Source organism: Anopheles gambiae, chromosome 2, assembly GCF_943734735.2.
Source record: "Anopheles gambiae chromosome 2, idAnoGambNW_F1_1, whole genome shotgun sequence".
Taxonomy (NCBI): domain Eukaryota; kingdom Metazoa; phylum Arthropoda; class Insecta; order Diptera; family Culicidae; genus Anopheles; species Anopheles gambiae.
Window position 1 is genome coordinate 36,322,917 of NC_064601.1, and position 14,279 is coordinate 36,337,195.

Below are 14,279 nucleotides of genomic sequence, written 5' to 3' on the forward strand. Positions count from 1 at the left end.
TGAAAATTTGACAAAATGTAGTTTTTCCTGTAGTCAACTAAACGGTGCCAAAGATTCGATTTTTGTCCACAGGGGGCACCACTGTAATTCGAAAAAAGTGTCCCATTTCTAAATGAACCAAGCTTTATTTATATTTTAATTTGTATATTAATAAGTAAGTTTAACATAAGTGTTAATAAACAAGTATTATATGTACCCAATATTTGACACCATTGCTGTAGTTTACTTAAGGAACACAACAAATTTCATAGGATAAGACATGTACAGAACACCATTATAGGAAAAATACCATTATGCTCGAATGTATTTTTCCATGTAATACAACAGTAATGTTATATCTTTTTTACAACTACTTGCCTTCTAATTTGATGTCAAATACAGTGCGTAACAACTAACCTTCTAATTTGGTGTTAGATACGACGCGTAACAGCAGGTTACAACAGGTTACAATTAGAGTTAATTGTACATTAAATAATTATATTAATAATAAGTATACGAGCTACTTCACCCTTATAAAAAAACAAAACCTCACAAGCAATGGCATTCTTCCTCATAACGTGTTACGTGGTTTACATTAATCATTTGGACCAAACCGCGTGCAGTCAGTGCATGATATGGCTCGGCTAAAGATTGAACCATGTCCGCGTATCTAAAAGTTTATCAATTCATTCAATTCAACCCTAATTTCCAAAAGATTTTCCAAACCGTGTTTCACTCACATCATATCATACATTGCATTGCATATGGTCCACTTTGTTACTTTGATTTATGTCTGTATACAAGCACATTTTTATAACGACAACAGCAACCAACTACTAAAACATACATACTTCCTATTGCTGCACTAGCTGTGGAACGTTACTTCGTAAGCAAGCAACCACAACAACCGACACCCATATTGGGGTTTGTCATCGTTTGTAAGCCTTTGACGTAACATCACGCGTTCCCTCCGCTCTCCGTTTTGAAAAATCACCACAGTGTAATTCAGCAACCTTGTTCTCCCGGTACCTCAACTGGTATCCCCTCGCTGGGCTTTTAAACCGCGGATTTCGGCATCTTTACTTTATCCTTCGTGTCTGTTGTCGCTCCCCAGGGTGCTGCTGCTGCTTGAACAGGGTGTCGAAATGTGGCCAACTTGTGGTACTAATCCTACACTTCTGCAGCCAGTGCTGACACCCGATGTTAAACCGTACGCTACGAGTATGTGTGTGTGCGTGTGTTGTTTGTGGTATCTTATTATCTTATCTTCGAAGTCATGTTCGAACCGAGCACACAACACGGTACTGTGTCGTTCGCCGAACTGATGGAAAAACGACTGTTGGCAAGATTATTACATTCTGCGACTTGTGCTCGGTGGCTTTCTGTTTTCCTTTCTTCTTAGTTTTTGGCAAAATCTTTCACCCTCTACCATCGACCATGGTAAGATGCACTCACTTGTGCAGAGAGCAGATGACATTCATGTCCCCAACCACACACCATCAGCACAAGCACTCCGTTCCAGTGCGCTGTTGCTTGTCTCGTTGTGCACCAACCATAGTGCACGGCGGTACGAACCACACACCACACCACTACCAAACTGCAACTGGTTGTATCTTATCAGCAGATAAGAGCACTCGACGTTCAATCTCTACGTCCTCGTCACCAGCGTGTGTGCTGTGTGCACTAGTGTGAAAAACAGAGAAAGGCAGACGAATGGAGAGCATGAGCATCGAGCACATACACACACTCACCCTGCTTGTGCAAGTATGTTTCTTCAAATTAGAAAACATACGGAATATTGCTGGCACTGGTTTTTCGTTTTATGTGTTGATTGTGCTGTTTTCGCTGTGCTGTTCCCATTCTCCGTTTTCACTGTGTTTGTTGGGTATGCAGTGTTTATCCTTGCCTCATCCACAGCACACTTTATCGACTTTATCAATATCGCTACGGCTCGTTGGCTGATTCAACTCTTTCTCCATCGTGTTCAGCTGTATGTGGGAATGTGTGTATGTGTGTGTTTGAGTTCGTTAATGAGTGAAGCATCGATCGAAACCACCTTGTTATCCTTCCATCGGTGCATCAGCAAACGGTGGTTGTTTGAAAAGTCTTGCACTATTTAACACTTTGTTGCACACCATGCCATCATGGCTGTGCTCTGGGATTTACCGTACATCATCGTTCCAACATCGTTGTACTGCTTTACACCTGTACGCCAAGCGTCCGGGATAAACGCGCCTACGATAAGACAAATTTAAATGAACCCTCGCCAATCGATAGAATCGACCGTTTGGCATTGCGTGGTGTGGGAGAAATGGAAAGCTATTCACCGCCCAAGGCAATGGAGCAATGCTTTTGGTTCCCGCGATCGCAATTTGGTGTGCTGGTGGCGCACGATTATCACCGGAATGGTAATTTTACCACACACACACACAAACACGCGCCCGCGTGCCCAAATACACCCTTGCTCGTTTACGAAACACTTGAACGGGGTTTGCGCTAAATTACGGCGAAAATGAAAAAAAAATCCACTGTACTGTTACTGCTGCTGGCAGGAGATGTTGGTGGGAGACTGGGCTGAAGATGGCATTTCGCAACAAAGTGTACGCTCACATCTTTCAGGGGAAGTTGAAAATTGAAAACCGAAGTAGAAAAAGCAAGCAAACGACATGTTGTTTTGTCTATGCAAACATGACAAGGCGGTAGGCGACCGTGTTCCATAGGCACATTGCACTGAATTGATTGAATTATCGATCCGACCTGAAAGCCTGCTTACTAAATGTGAATCAAGTCCCACAGCCAGCTCCAGATTTATTTCGTAAAAAAGAAGCATGCTATCAATCAATCAGACAATAAACCGTCTTGAACCGTACAGTGCTCGGTTCAGATAAATCTGATTTGTTGCGAAAATGCGTACAAAAAATCGTTAAACATCAAACAATTACGACCTACGTCGCATTCAGCTTAAAATGTAAACCGTTTTAAAACGTGTTAACAAAGGTCAAACAATTCATCAAAGTTTGTGTGTGTTAGTTCTCGAAACAAACAACACCAGACAGCAAAGAAAACAGTTTAATTAATTTTCCACCGTTTATCATTCGGCCATTACGGCTTTCCTATGCCCTTGCCCTGCAAATTTCACCAAAAACCTACCAACAGTGCAGAATTTATTACACGCGCCGTGCCCGTACGACGGACAAACTTTTCGAATAATGCCAACCAAAAGTGATGTCCAGATGGTTTTAAGGACCTTCCTACCTACCAGCAGCCCCCTTATCCGCCCTGTCCCTTTGCCTTCCTTTGCTGCTAGCGAAAGCAAAGCCATTGGTGTTCAGTTTTCCAATCTAAGCAGCAAAACTTTCCGCCCATTTCAATATTACGATCCTCCATTTGGTCACAGTGTATGGTTGCGATCAAAACCGGTCAGAAGAGAAAAACTGAAAAGTGGATCTACGAGAAAATCGGTCTAATAAAATGATGAAGAAAGTTTTTTTGTCGTTCATAATTAACCGAAAAAGTTTTGCATTATTCAGCGATTACAAAACACCAAAATCGTTTGATACAACAAAAAAACTGCTGAGCAAGAAGATAATTAAAATTAATTGCTACCTACGTGTACCTGATGCGAGGAAAAAGGTAGGAGATTTACTTAGGATAGCAGCGACCCTCGATGAAACTTATCCCGAAATAAATTAAGATAAGTAAATCGATCGCCCAGGCTTACGGATGGAGGCTCCATTCCCTCCCAACAACACCTTCTCGGTGAAGGAAACCTGGAACTTTAGTTCAAATTATTTATTTGTCCCTTCGACCACGCACACACACACACCTACGCCATCATTTACTTATCATCTGGCCCATAGAACAGCCGTAATAGAAGGAAATAAAAAGAACTCCCGTCAGGAAACCTTCTCGTCGGCTTCTCACACAGGTATTCCACACCTCCACACTGGTCATAATCGTTGGCGCCTACTTTTTTTTTGTATCGCCCTCGAAAGCATTTTGTCCCCTTAGGAGATTGATCACACCCCATAGGTAGTGATTGTAGCCCTCACGTTTCTATAGGATCGTCCTCTAAAAGAGAAGAGCGAGAGGGAGAGAGTGTGTGTGTGTGTACTTGAGAAAATCTCACGAAAACCACTTAAGATGCTTATCGAGTGACCGTAAACAAGTGAAAGTTTGCGGCACGAAAGCACTGCGGGGCGTTTGCTGTTGGTGGATACGTTGCCAGCTACAGTGAGGAGATTATTTATATGTGGTTCCCTCTTTTTGAGAATGAAAAAATATATAATGAAAGGAGTATACAACTCATGCAAAACATAATGCTTATCTGTACTTCATATCTGTTAACATAATCCTAACTTAAAATACGTGTTCAACTTAATTGAATTATAAAAGTATACAGTTCTGAAATGATTTTTATATGCAAAAAATCCAAAACCAAGGAAATTTATTTTCCATCAACGTATTTGTGCGAGATAACAAACTGAGTTAAGTGCCAAACAGGCCAAGTTCTATCTCCTCTACTGACAAAATCTGTTATTCATCATTTAGCATCAGTGGTTTAAGGTTTAAAATCATTTTTATTATAATTGCTCATAAAACATAGCACGCATAAAACAAAGGCACACACTGTAAAGCTGAAAATGGGAGAGAGAGAGAAAGCAATGTTGTCGTTGTGCACGGAAAACCGTTTATCAGCGCTGTGTATTGGATAAACGATTTCCTTGCGGTTGCTCTCGGTTCTCTTTCGGCGGGGAGTGGTACTTTGGCGCTTGAGTGGTGGTTTTGTTTGGTTTATTTAGTTTTTTTTTATTGTATCGCACTTGAAACACGTATCGCTAACCGAATTGATACCGTAATCACGATAATCACTACCCATAAACTGACGAGGTAAGCGAGGAAGGATGGAAATGGTGCAGTTTTCCAATACGGTTTTCATTTCATTCCATTTAACGCAGCTTAACATTTAACGCTGGCATCGTGCTTGCGAAAGTTCTAATTAAAAAGCGAACACAACTTTCACCTTTGAGTCGAAGTTTTTGCTGCCTCGTTTAATCAGAGGCGCCCGGGTTATGCTTCCTCGCACACCCCACACGGATGTAGTTTTTCCCGTATTTTTAAGTGCTTTTCCATTGTTGTGCAAAATTTTAGCCACCCACCAATAACAAAGCAAATGTTTTTGTCTTAACTTTTCGCCCCCGCTTCCCAAAGGGGGTACAACGGGCTGAGCAAAAGAAAATCAAACTTTCATCCCTCTAAAGGCTTTCTGAGGCGAACGGTGGAAGATAGAGAGAGAAGTAGTAGCGTAAACTTGCCTCGCCAGATTCACCCGAGGCAAATCTGTTGCAAATTAGATTCCTTCATTCAAATCAGACTCCTCGAATAATCCATACTCGGTTTCTCCTGTGCGAAAGACTTCATGCAACCAACCAGCACCGGTAGCCGGCAGTTTTTGGCGTTTAAATTCCCCTGTTGACTTCTCGTACCATCTTTTTGAGCTCTGCACTGGTGTCGGAAATGGAAAGCGTGATGGAAAATCGTTACCTCTTACCGTCTCTCTCTCTCTCCCTCCCTCGGACGGTGTTTAAATTGCTCCACAAAAACGGCAACACTGGTGCTAGTGGTGAATGATGGTGCCGATTCGGTGGGACCACCAGAGCCGATCGCTGCTGGTGCCACGCTATTTGCCTCTTTTGTCCTCCGGGGGGGGGGGGCGGAAGGAGAAAGTGCTAAGGAAAAAAAGGAAAGCACTTGTCATTAGTTCATTTCGATTTCATCTCACATCCTGCAAAAGCGAACCGTTTCCTGTTGGTAAACAGCTCCCCACAGTGCTTCCATTTCCTCGACGGAAAGCGAAAACAGAGGTAAATAACAGCTGGGGGAGAGCAAAAAAAACATACCAATGGCAATGGAAAAGAGAACATGATAACAGTTTTACCGACCCACCATTCACATCAGTACCCGCGGGCGCTACGCCGTTCGTTATTTTTATGGGGTGGGTTTGGTGGCGGAACACAACGGGGCCGGGTTGGTTGAAATTTAAAATCGTGCAAAATTCGGAGATTAATTGCTTTGTAGAAAATTGCCCGGAAACGTTTTAATTGCCGGCGTGCCGCATCATGCGAACGCTTGACACCCTTCTGTTAGTGTAGCGAGTGGGGTTTGAAATAACAAGCCTGGATTACGATTTTGATGGAAAAGCGACTGAGCTGTGTAATGTGTTCCGTTCTCTCGTTAGTGAAAGTGATACACCAAAGAAACTACGAGAAGCTTTGTTCGATTCTGCATAATGTCTTGTCGAATTTTCATTAGTTATGCAAATTTAAACGGTGCAGTAGAACGAGAAGCATAAAGTCTCCCATTGTCTGCCACCCTGGTATTAAATCTATTAAATTAAAGCTAAACATATCGCCCTCGGTACTCATTGCTGCGCAAACGAGTAAAACACAAATCCCAAAAAAATCTACCACCAACGTACAGGCTAGTGTTAATAGTTTCCGGCCGGTGATGAAGGCAAGACAAGTCGAACATCGGTGATGTTTACCTTTGTCAATGTCAACTGTACCGCCCGTCCCGACCCATTTCCCACAGCACGTCCCACGCATATCATCCTTCCAAATTAGCTTCTTATTCATTACCTACCGGCACATCGACCATGGGGGCCTTGTGGTGATTTGTGAGTCATTCTACCAACAATAACAAAAAAAAACAAAATAAGTAGAAAATCCCTTTCATACAGGCTTCTGTTTACCCTACATCCCTAAAGCCTCACCCACCCCCTCCCAAAACTAGCAATGTGCCTTTCTGTCGTGAAGATTTATTTACTCTTTACTGGTGCTGCTGGTGCTGCTACTGATGCTACTTCAACCGCAAGCGCTGGAAATGTCCCGACCAGCCAGTGTCCCAAGTGTCCTTCCCGTCCCGTACCCGACATGGGGCACTAGCACCACCCAACTCACCCACTCGCCACCCGGATGACACGTTCATCAAAGGTAAAATATTCGCCCATTTCTAGCAGGAAACTCGAATGCAGGAAAGTGGATCCTTTTTTCCGGTTCATCCACACTCACACACATGTTCGGTTTACCTTCCACCTTCTACCCACAAGCACTATGGGGAAAAGGCTCCGTACGGTCCAAAAGCTGGAACATGTGAACATTGGTTTTGATCGTCGTCAGGCTCGTTTTATTATTTTTATTCTAAGTTTACAAACGGTAGCAAAAAAAACAACAAGCTGACGATAAAATGAAACCGTTCACTCCATTGCAAACGACGGTATGTCGGTACACGGGGTTAGAATTTTCTGGACCAGCACCTCTTCGACAGTACCGTGTCCGTGCTTTGCAGAGTGTCCGCTTGGATGCGGAGCGTGGAGGCGATGATCATTCTCTGCAACAAACATTGCACAAATACCCTCACCACACCACAACACTTTCACGTTTGTTTGTTGTTTCTTTTCTGTATCCCATTGAGCATATGTTGTTGGTTTGGATGGGGGGGTGTGTGTGTGCACAGGACAGTTTCAGTGCTAAAAGCACCGCAACAGAAAAAAACACCGATTTTATTAAGGAGAAAAAAAAACACGGAAAACTCAACATCTCTTTTCGTGCCTACCTCTCTTACATCCAATCGTACACATTTCGGTCCGTCAGCAGAAGGTCATTTAAGATTATGTTCCACGCTGCCGCCCCAGCCTTGTGTCACGCGTAGATAAATATTTGTAAAATCTCCCATTACTAAACGAATGTTCACAACAAATGAGCGTTTTTTCTTCTTTTGTAATATGGCCAGGATCGATAAACACCATTTCCGCCGGGGGAGTCGGGAATGGTGATTATTTCAGGGGGGTGGGAGGGACCAAAGTGGGGACAAATTTCGGTTAAAATAAAGGACCAAAAAAAACAGACAGAAAAGAACACTGTGTTTGTGTCCCAAATGCGTGAGCATTCGAGAGCATTTCCTCGTTTGCTCGTTACCCCGTTTTGTCTGATGAGAAATGATTGGATTTCACGGAGCAAGAGTCATTCACCGGGCTACGTACGTATGGTACCGTACGTCCGTACAATATCCTAGGCAATCGATCGTTAACAACCGGTGGAAGTTGATATCGGGTCGGGTCAATGCAAACGGTGATGGTAGTAGATATTGTCCTCCGTAGCAGCATGATAAATCGATAATAAGGAACGAAAACGACCACGTGCCATTCAAGCACAACCGTGTGTTGGGGTTATTTTGGAGGGAAAATTCGGACTAGCGAGCCCGAAAAAACAAAGGCACCGTGCTGCAATGCTGCCGAACGATCGATATTTCCTCCTTTAACCCCACGAGCCACAAATTTTGCAACTACGTCACATAGACACACATTCCTATCATCGTGTGGCAGAATGTCGTGTAACCACCATCCACCTTTACGGTTTACGCTACGAGTGGTACATGCTCCACCACCAATGTCCAATGTTCAACACCGCTTGCCTGCAGGCAACATATTTTCCAATTTCCAAACCATTGTCGGCGTGCTGCTAATAAGCGACAGTCGTGGTTGGGGGGGGGGGGGGAAAGCGCCACGCCGCCGTTCAGTTTACGCTTCCTGCCCGGTAGCAAAGATGATGACACAAAATGGTACTACACCGGCCTGTCGGCGTAAGACAGGCGCAAGATTTGTGGATATTGCTGGTGTGCTGATGTGCTACTGTCTCTTCTTTTGCGCCCTTTCTCTCTCTCTCTCTCTCTTTCTTGTTCGTGATCCAGCGGTTGCTGGAAAGTGATAAAAAATAATGAACATTTGGTTCAGAAAAAGCAACAGCGAAAGCTTAGAATTAATGTTAACCAACTTTACGGGACTCTGTTAGCCCCTGGGGAAGAACAGTTCGACCATTTTTTTTACCATTTGTTTAAGCTGAGCAACTGCTGAATCAATGTTTAGTGAGTGGTACACCGTCGCTCGTTAAAGCGTGTTTATGCTGATAGGATAAATTTATACCACGTTAAGGATTTGACTGCGAAAATCAGTTACAATGATGTACAATTATCATTCTCTTAACCGGTAATCCGGAGTAGTCGAACAGCATTGCCGAAAATGGTTGCATCCATTAACTAGCTCCTGCCAGAATCCTCAATCTATCCGTTGAAAACGTAAACACGTTCCAAGCAGTAAATCCGACCAAACAGACTAATTGAATCTGCACTGTACGGTATTTACTTTCGGCTCAAAACTTTGACAAACCCCGTCTCAACGGTAAACAGAACATCCGCCAGCATTTTGACTGAATCCTTTAAAAATCAGTTCCAACTTCGTGCTTTCCTTCAATGCGGGCGGATGGACAGCTTCTGGCGTTATTGTTTGGATGAAGAAGTTACGCAAAAAACAACCCTATTTTCCAAACGCACATGCGGAGGAAGGAAGAAGTGTTGAATCCGTACGAGTTTGTAAATGAAGGGAAAATATTGTTTTGAGCTCGTACTATTCCGCACAGACACTGGGGATGAAAGGTTATTAATTCCTCCAGAAAATTGGAGCATCTTTTGAAGTTTGGAACTCGCAATAGAAATGATCTGATAAAGCTAACACTCACTTGATCCGTTTGCTGTGTGCACTTCAGTTCGTCCCACAAGAAATCATCTTGAGCTGCAATAAACCTCTTTCGAAAAGCTATTTTCCCTATCCACACTCACGTTCACTGCTGCTTTCGATATCGCTCGACCACAAACCACCAACGATGGCGTTTGCATTTGAAGGATGCATTCACCGATTCATCCTTCCCCACTGGAAGCTTAAAAGCCATTATAAACGAACAGTTCGCAATCTGGTGAATCACTCGCCTCGCCGTACATTCGGCTTCCCATTTGCTGGTGAAAAGCATTTAAATCCTGCCTTCGGAAAAGGAAGAGGGTGCCTTTGCTTTGAGACGCATTTGGAAAATCATATCTCACATTTGCCGGCACATGTATGCATACGCGGGTGCACTCATGGACGAAAGGTGATTTCGTTTCTCGTTTCTCGTTTCTGTCAAGGGCAAATAATGGAAAATCTTCCTCTCCATCGGCTCCATGCTAGGTGCCCTTTTTCCGAATGGCATTTCCGTTACGTCCGAAGCGGCTGGTGCCTGCATCAAATCGCCCGTTTTTCGTTGTACGTCTTCATTGCTGATGCAAACCTTCAGCCGAGTTTCATAACGCAAACGCAACGACTCCATCAATGGAGACGGCAAAAAGCGATCATAAGTAATTATGCGCCTTCTTGCCCTTTTTCTTTGCAATCCAACCCAAAACCATTAAGGCCACACAGAGCCTAAATGGGTCCTATCCCCCAAAGTACTTCTGAGGGTAGCTTCGTCGCCTTAACCTTGTGAGCGTTGTCTACGCTGCTAGAGACAGCACCATACACCCATTCGTACAAACGCTGTACTCGACGCCTCGGGGCACTCCGAAGGAAACGGTCTGGGCCCATCATCCCATCCCCTCGGCCACACTGCAAGACTATCAGGCTAAAAGATCACTCTCGCCTCGGATAATCGGCACAGAAAAAGCGAATGAATGCCTTCCATTCAAAGCGGCGGGTCACAGGGCGAAAAGCTCACCGCTCTCGTTCGTCCCACGCCACCCACGTTCGTCCGCAATATTGCCGCAAATTTATGGCTTCACTTGCTTCATCAACCCCACACGCACACTTCCACCCCCGGACGAGCGTCACCACTCCGAGGGCGCAATTCGGGCGCAACACTGTATGAATATTTGACGATTTGGGGGGAAGGCACACCAGAAACAGAAAAAAACGCGCACAAATACACACATGCATGTACGAGAGCAGATAGAAACCGGCCCGAAATGGTGCCGGCGAAATGGTAGATGATGGCCAAATGAAGCCTGGAAAATGATCTGAGGAGCTTTTTTTGGTCTTCTTTTGGAGGTTCGAGTTCAATTTTGCGTGCAACAGCTGTTGTTTGATTCGAACGAGCACAGCGCAGCACAAAACTGACAAGCTGTGTGGTCGTGGTTGTGAGCAGCGGTTTTGCAAAACCAACCAGGAGTGAGTGACTTTTTCGTACATGCTTTCGAAGGAAGCTTTCGCTGATGGTTTGCTTTGGAGCAGGTAGATCGGCACGATACACATGTGTGCCGTCATGCACACGTTGCAAATGTCCATCAAATTTAAAGTGCGTTTTGGAACGTTGACCACAATGAGTGAGACGGCGTAATTGTGGCCAGCATTTAGGAAGAGATTGAGCGGGGAAACGTTTTATAAACAGGATTGTGTAGATCGAAATTGGATTTTAATAGCTTGTATAATGTATAAAAGCTTGACCTACGCTCAATGATCCATCCATCACAACCGTGCCGTTCTGTTTGTTGTTTTTTTTTTTTTCAGTAGCATCAAAATACGTACGACTCGTATACCGAACAAATAATCGATGTTCAGATAAATTTATATAATTCGGTCATCCAACACGTATTTTTCCTAACGAAGTCATTCGTAATCAATTTGAAGCGAATTCTCATGACCAGGGATGTAGCAAATCGGGTATTTTCAATGTCGGGAAAAAAATCTGCGGGAAAAATTACCGGGTAAATGGTAAAAACGATATTTTCCCGAGTAAATTGGGGGTTTCAATGGCGCAACAGCTGATGTCAGTTTTTGGCAGTTGGATGTAATTGATATCTATGACTTAGGTACCTTGGTACAGTCCTTAAGACTCTTAATTCTTAAGAGAATTCTTAAGACTCAAAAAATTGCCCGTCATGGGTTCAAGCCTGGAAAGAACCGATCATTTTCAGAAACTGATAATTTTGTTGAACCATCATCTATAATCGTACGACTGAACAGTCGTTATAGGTTCAAGCCCCGAATGATCCGTACACCCATACGTCGGACTGATTATCCTGCTGTGTATAATCTGTAAGTCAATAAAAGCCAACTCCCTAAGTGGTACAGGACGTTTTTGGATGAAAACGGCTATTGTGCCAAAAAATAATAAGCAAAAAAACATCTACAAAATGAAAAGGGCAAACATGCCGTTGCTTAAACCATAATTGTACTAAAATGATTCAGCTCGATCAGTGGATAAATTGTACTATCGTTTGTGTGCATATTTGTACTAAAATGACTAATAATTGGACCGAATGGCTCAAGCTTGCTCGTTTTGTTCCTTGATCTGATAAATCTAATTTAGAAGAAGCCAAATGTGCCGGGTAAAACGCTTTGAATATTGAAGTGCTCAACTTTTTGATACGACATGCTTTCTTAGAACTCATAAACATCTTAGAGCTCTCAAGTTGAGGAAATAGTAAGAGCCCTCAATGATTGAAGATGTTGAAAACTTAATGAATAATCCGGTCGTTCTTTCGAAAACTTTGAACAAATCGTTAACAAACTAAGATCTGATAGCACGACATCTTCAATGGGAAAATACAGGTGTTGAATCATAGTCTCGTTAGAGATATAATAAAATGTATTAAATATGTAGGTAAAGCCCCGGTAAAAACCCAAAAAATAAATACCGAATAAAAAAATACAAATACCCATGGTACAACACTGCTCACGACTCTTCAATATGCAAGGGTCTCTTCTTCTCCTTATTAAGCTCTAAAACCGACTTATAGGCCCATCGAATAACTGATATTTATAGGCTTTAAGCCTGCCCAGCGAGTAGCAAAGTACGGCTCTCAAAGTATTTATTATAAACATACATTTTAATACATCTCAAGGTAATTTAGATTAACAAAAACTGAAAAAAAATGCGTGGATAATTCATTCAAAGTCGCATTCAAAGGTTAGCTTTGTCTGACCATTTTCTAAAACGGTCGTTATTGTGTAGAGTAGCCCACGAGCTTTACTGAAATGAATCAACACAAAATCAATGCTTCACACAACTCGTTCGTCGATTTGGTTTGTGTTTCGTTCGACCATACAGCATCAGATGCACATCAAACGGCAGCGTTTTATACAACAGGACACACATTTCTCGCGGCACGGAAACGCTAGCACCCCATTAGCAACATATTTGACACGTTTTGGGTGCGAAATACATTGTGAAAAAGGGTAAACTACACAAAGCTAACAATCCAATCCGACAAACGATGGCATGATTTTTCCCCCCTATTCACATCGACCACAAAACAGCCACAAGTCCACTGGTTTCGCGTGCCAGATTCAGCGCACCATTGCTAACGGCCAACACCATTCAAAAAGGATGACCCCCTGACTTCTCTAAGCCGGTGGAGAGGTTTGCGTGATGTACTTTTGTTTGCATTTTGCGCTCTATTTTAGAAAAAGGCCCCCGGAAACAGTTGCCATGAGTTGGCTATTTCTGTATGCTGCATTACATCAAGGGGCAGCTTATCAAGCCCTCTACTACCGGAAAAGATACAGTGACACCCGAAGTCTGTGTGGAAGAGTTAGTGCATTTGGCAATGTGCGAAAATCCAAAGATAAAGTTAAAAGTGTGGCATACTGGCAAAGCTCGTTTCTTGAACTTTTTTTCGCATTGTTTGCCCACAGATCGGTTGTTCGGCACGTTTTTTTGTATAAGAAGGGCAGCTGTTTTTCTTTCTCGCTTGCCCTTCTTTTATTCCCTTTTTCCATTTTCCATGGGTTTGCCTTATCGCGGATGTAGGGAGCCGATGTAGCGTCACGTTTGAACGCTAACCATCAATCAAACGGACTGGTTTCGGGTCGTCACCCCGGTCTCCGGTCAACTGGAATGGAAAAGGGCCACCACCCAGTACCGAAAACCATCTGTTGTCCGTAAGCTGAGTTGTACTTGCTATCTCCCTTTTCGCTTTCTCTCTACTTTGAAAGATGAGCATACTTCACTTGATTATGGAGCGAGTTCCATCCCTTCCCTTTTCCCTCCATCCTGTCTACGATGAATGGCGAAATAATGGCGGGGTTCTGGATCCTTGCTCACACATGCTCGAACAAGGTCCAGTGAAACAGGCAAAAATTATACTTTGTCACTATTGACAGTTATTAAATTATATTCATTCATCTACTACTGCTGGAAGGGAAATGACATTTTTGAAAAAGAAATCATCCTTAAGGCAGGGGAATACATTTACGTCCCTCTTGATGGAGTAGGATGGAGACGCCTAGTCGGCGTCAAAAGGCATCAAAAAGCTTCCAACAGTGTTACGCTTGATGTTCGGATCCACCCAAAACACGACGAATTCGGCACCGGATCCGGATGAAATATTTCCATCTTATTCGCTATCATCCATCAACTTGCGATTAATACAGCGTTCCATCTGCTGTTTGCTTGATGGCGCAATCGTAATCATAATGGTGGGAAAGCGTATGTATCTCC

The 14,279-nt window shown here is 43.3% G+C and overlaps 1 protein-coding gene across 9 annotated transcripts in view; it reads left to right on the top strand.

Moving 5' to 3' along the window:
• The window catches only part of LOC1275037 (AP-1 complex subunit gamma-1), a 34,645-nt gene that overhangs the window by 13,758 nt on the left and 6,608 nt on the right, over positions 1–14,279 (top strand). The gene's annotated exons all lie outside the window — the stretch shown is intronic.